This window comes from Galeopterus variegatus, unplaced genomic scaffold (assembly GCF_000696425.1).
Source record: "Galeopterus variegatus unplaced genomic scaffold, G_variegatus-3.0.2 Scaffold1308, whole genome shotgun sequence".
NCBI lineage: Eukaryota > Metazoa > Chordata > Mammalia > Dermoptera > Cynocephalidae > Galeopterus > Galeopterus variegatus.
In genome coordinates this window covers 112040-117693 of record NW_007727419.1, presented here as the reverse complement: position 1 = coordinate 117693, position 5654 = coordinate 112040, and the positions used below count along the sequence as shown (strand labels likewise).

The 5654-nt window shown below is 43.3% G+C and overlaps 1 pseudogene; it reads left to right on the top strand.

The window, feature by feature from the left end:
* Positions 1-4804: 4804 nt before the first annotated feature.
* Positions 4805-5126, top strand: LOC103593244 (annotated as a pseudogene).
* Positions 5127-5654: the final 528 nt, after the last annotated feature.

Here is a 5654-nt window from a genome sequence, read left to right as displayed (position 1 = left end):
AGAGCTGAACAGGTACAGAGGAAGGTGGAAGCAGATACATCTTCCTCTGAGGAGGTGTACGTGGTAAGAAGGGATGTGAAGTTATTTAAATATGCAGGCAATGAAACAAAGTTTTGGGGAATTTACACCCAATCCCTTATTATCACATTGAAGTAGAAAGTGAGGCCCTCTGCTGTGGGACTGGGAGTGGATGTGGTGGCTCGTGGCTTGAGGACAGTGGAGCCATGGAGGGGATCTGTCGGGGGACCAAGAAGTGTCAGTGTCACAGCTGGACCCAGGATAGGGCATAGCTGGGTCATTTTCTCCAGCATGAGGTGGAGCCCAGGGGTGCGGGAATGGGCCGCAACAGGGGCAGGTGGTTGGGTTCTGCTGGGACGCGTGGCAGAGGAGCTCTACAGCAAGAACCAGAGAATGATTAAAGTGATGGATTACAGTGGCGGAATGAAGGGAGGATTAAGCTGGGAGCTGATGTGCTTAGAGAACAACTCAAGGGACTGGACATCGTGATAAGATCAGACAAAAGATGCCACTTAATTAAGGGAGCTGAGAAGAAATAGGCTGTGGTCAGATGTTAGATTTTTAGATATCAGAGCCAGAAACTTTCTAGATGATGGTAAAGCCCACGGTGTGACAATTGACAGTGAAGTGGAGGAGAAAATGGTCACTAACACGATGCTGAGGACAGCATTAAACACTTTAGATGGGCTCTCCCCTTAGACCTCATAGCAATGCCTATTTTAAAGATGAGAAACTGAGGCATAGAGGGAAGAAGCAGCTTGCTCAGGGAACCACAACTGGTCCTCGTCAACAGCTGGGATGTGAAGCTAGGTGGTCTCTTCCACCTTCAGTTGCTACTCAGAATGCCCTGATGGCAGATTGTTGTGTCAGCTCTGTGTACATCCCTCGGGATGGTGGCACTTGTTGGGCTGGAGTGGAAGATGATAAAACAGGGAGTGAGCCTTTCATGAAATATTGATAAGAACCAAAATGATAGCTGTAGGTCAACTGCCCGTGGCAGCTCTACCCCTCATGGGCCATCCATAATGGCTAATTCGACTCTGGGCATGTTCCTTACCTCCTGTGGGCTTTGCAGATGTAGAAGCTGTGTGTCTCAGAACTGGAGACCTGCTCCAAGAGGTGTCAGCACCCCAGATGCATTTCAAATTATGTGGTTGCTTTCCTCGGAATAATCCTCCCAGCATGGTCTGGATGCAGGCAAGTGGATTATGAATACTCTGGGTGTTTGCCAAGTTTGTCCAATTATCCCAATTGCTTTTTTTTCATTACTCTAATTTAAATCCTTTTTCCTCTCTGTTTGTCTCATCATTAAGAGGTAGCATGGCATGGTAGAAATATCTTTATTCATTTGTTTATTTGGCAGCTATTTATTGGATCCTTCAATAAATACTGGGACCTGCGTTTTGGAGAAAGGTGGGCTTGAGTTTAATCCCTGTCAGTGGGGTATCCATGTAGACAGGGACCACACTGCAGCATACTGTGGATGTCACAAATGAGCAAAGCAATGATAGGGGAACTCTGCAAAGGTGGGGGAACTCATTAAACTCTTGGATCCTAAGTTTCTTTCTTTGTGCAATAGGGCTTTTGTATCACACTGACAAGGTGTTAGTGAGAAATCAGAAAGAAAATATCAGTAAAGGCCCAGCATATGGCTGCATCCAAACCTGTTGATTCCTTGTCCCTCAGATCCCCGACAGGGAAATGCCATTCCCCAGATAAATGGGCAAGCAGGTGGCATAGTGGTGGCCAGCAGAGTGTATTTTTTATAACTGCACAGCAGACACCAAAGGTGATTGGCAGCTGTGGGTGTAGAGGGCTATGTGTTTAATTAACCCAGCTGAGAGACATAAATATTTTAAAGAGTTAATTTCAGAGCTCACTCCTTTATTTATATCAGCAAAGCTCCAGCCTACCTCTTTCCCTGGTTTGGCTGGTCTGGAACGGGTCTGGCCAGGGAATGTGGTGGGATCTGCTTGGCCCAGGCTTTGCACAATAATCTTTGATGCTGGGACTGAACCAGGTGTGAAATAGTCCATGATGCCTTACCATTTAGAGAACTGAAATTGCATTCTTTACACCAGATACATTTTCCAGATGATCCAGGACTGTTCTTCTCTGGCAGCTTTAATTTTAGCATTTCTGAGCCTTGAATAATAAGGTCATTGGGTCTGGTGGGAACTATCCTCACTCTGACTTTGTGGGAAATCAGTGTTATGCCTTGGCCTTGCTGGGTGTTTCAGCTTGCATAATATATTGTGTTTATATCATGTTTCTTCTCACACATGTCCTGCCTCTTGTTCAAACACAAGAAGCACCGTGGTCCTGTGTAAAGGGCAGAGGCTTTTGAGTGAGCCTTCCTGGGCTTGATTCCTGGCATCCCACTTCTCTGATCTCTGTTATTATTACTCAATAAGTGAGTCCAGTGACATAACGCACTGACATGAAAATGCCACACAAAATGCAAAGAGCTGTATAGATATTAGTTACAGTTTATTTCTCATTATCCTTCAGTGTGTAGACCAAGGCCCACTGTTTGATGTTAGTCTTCAAGAATGTGACAGATTGTTTTTTGTTTGTTTGTTAAAATATCACTAATCTCTCAGGTCATTAATAGAGAGTAGGAGCAAAAATCCTTCAATGTTTATGCATTCATTATTTACCTCTAAAAGCAATATTTGAATGGTATTTGGATGGTTGCTCTGAAGTTTTGAGAATCTATTTTCAGGATTTCTTTTTTTTTTTCTTTTGCTTCTTTTTTTTTTCTTCTAGTTTTAAAAGTCAGTGCATCACCCTCAATGAGTTTAATGGAGATGAAGTGAATGAAATTCACAATGTTGTCAATGTTAATTAAAAAGAAACAACAACACCAGATTTCTAAGGCTCTGTGAACTGGGAATAGTAAGAAAAGTCAATGATCTGCCTTCAGGGATGCAACTGAGGATTGGCCCAAGGTCCCCCTTCTCTTTGTCTCTACCTCACCCACAGCAGCACTCTCATCTTGCACACTCTATCCTCACTGTACCCTCCTCTCTTCAAGAATATGTCATGACTCCCTATTTACCTATGGGTTCTCCAGAGTCCAAATGGTGCCCTCTCTCTTTGACGTTATTCTCCAAATCTCTCCTACTGAGGATCTGTGTTCAGTGTTAGTCTACTGTGTTCGTCTGAAGATTTACTGTCAACTTGCATGTCAGTTTTTGTAAGATTGATGACCCTGAGGTGTACCTCCAGAAGAGCACTGCCCTTATGGTTTTCCATGCCACTTCCCCTACAAGAATAATCTTCCTTCTAAACTTTACTCAGTGCCAGCCTCACTTTCTGCACTTATTTGTCCTATGCAGATCAGAGAAGAGGACCATGCCCCTTAAGGAGATACATTGTACCAATTCAAGGCCAGTTGGAAAATCTTCACAAGAAGTGTTGCTTTTCAAGATCGTGAAATCTTGGCAACTAACTGTGTTCCAGCAGATCCCTGTTAGGAACAATTACCCCTCTTGAGAAACTGCTTGGTTGCTACATCCATACCTCATCTTTCCTATGGACTGTGAGCAAGCTAGAACTATTGACTCTGTCTAGTGACATAGCTTCTACCATAGCATCCTCAAAAAGTTCACCAAATGCATTAGTATGGGTTCTCATGGGTCTTCAGAGGCCCTGGCCATTGAATCAGGAAAATGCTCAAATACTGGTAAACTCAGCTCTCTCTCCCTGGCACATATGAAATAAGACCAAAGCATGGAGGCACTGATTAGAAGAGGTTTGTTTAGAATAGTGTATGTGTTTTCTATTGCTATTACAAATAGCAATTTAATGACTCACAACAACACAGGTTTACTATCTTATAGTTCTGTAGGTTGGAAGGCTGACATAAGTCTTACTAGGCTAAAATCAGTGTATTAGCTGGAATGTGTTCCTTTATGAAGCCTTTTGGGGAGAATTCCTTTTCTTGCCTTTTCTAGCTTCCAGATGCTGCCCACATTCCTTGGCTCATGGCCCCTTCCTCCATCATCAAAGCCAGCAACGCTGCATCTCTCTGGTCCTTCTTTCAGCACCATATCTCCTTCTGACTCTCTTCTCTGCCTCCCTCTTCCATTTTTAAGGGACTCTGTAGTTACAATGAGCCCTTATCAATAATCCAGGATAATATCCCTATTTTAAGGTCAGTTTATTAGCAATATTAATTTGATCTGCAGCCTTAATTCCCTTTGTTATATAACCTAACATATTCATAGATTGCAGGGATTGGGGCATGAATATCTTTGGGAAAGTCATTATTATGCCTACCACAAACACAGATTAGGACATAAGGTCTCCCAATCCACTTTTCCCTCTCCCAGAGTGAAGGCATTCATGTATGTAAGGGACATTCTCACTGAGACTTCATCTATTGAGAGAATATGGGCCATGGCTATTTAGAACCCTTGATAAATCAGCCAGTCCACCAATCATCAACCAGCCACCCAAACAATACATGTTTACTGATGACTGCTACATACTAGAAATTCTGAGACTACTGGCTCTCATCATGTGGAATGAGAGTAAAGGACCCAAAGAGACCAGACCCTGTGATGAAAGCTTCAGAGAAGAATGCCTTCTCTTGAAGAAAACAGAGGTCATAAAAGGTGTCATTGGACAGACAAGGGCATTTCTGGCAGAGGGCACAGAATGTGAAAAGCACAGAGGTGTGGACAAGTGCAGCATGTTCAAGAATCTGCCAGCAGCAATCCTTCTGCCATCTTGGAGCCTGTGGAGCTGTGCTGGGATCAGGAATTCTAAAATGCCAAATATGTCTGGAAGGCTATGGCCCAAGGCCATTTTTGCTGGAAGAGTCTTCCAAACTGGAGGGAACACACAGCTCTTAAAATTGATGGTGTTTATGCCTGAGATGAATCTGAATTTTATTTAGGAAAGAGATACACTTAAGTGTACAAAGCAAGGAAAACATAGTGACTCCTGACAGCAACCCAAACAATGCCAGAGTTATCTGGGGAAAGGTAACTTGCGCCCATGGAAACAGTAGTATGGTCTGTGCCAGATTCTGAAACAACCTTCCTGATAAGGCTGTTAGACTCAGAATCCATGTGATGTTATACCCTTTAAGGGATTAAACCTAGACAGACAGAATTCTGGGTCAGGGGGTGGAGGGTGGAGAAAAAAGAATTAAGCAGTAGTTTGATGTGATTTGACCAGAGATGGTTGAGGAGCAGATGATAACTGAAAAACGACAGGGCGTAGGCATGTCACAGGCTGAGCTGTGCCCCTCCAACTTCATTGGTTGAAGTCTTAACTCCCAGTAGCTCAGAATATGACTATATTTGAAGATAGGGCCTTAAAAGAGGTAACTAAGATAAAATGAGGTCAGATGGGTGGGCCCTAATCCATTGTGACCGGTGTCTTTATGGGGAAGAGGAGATTAGGATACACACACACACACACACACACACAGAGGGAAGACCATGTGATGACACAGGGAGAAGACAGCCATCTACAAGCCAAAGAGAGAGGTATCAGAAGAAAACAACCCTGTGCACACCTTGATCTCAGACTTTTACTTTTCATATATGTGAGAAAATAAATTTCTATTGCTTAAGCCACCTAGTCTGTGGTATCTTCTTAGTAAATGAATACAGTAGGTC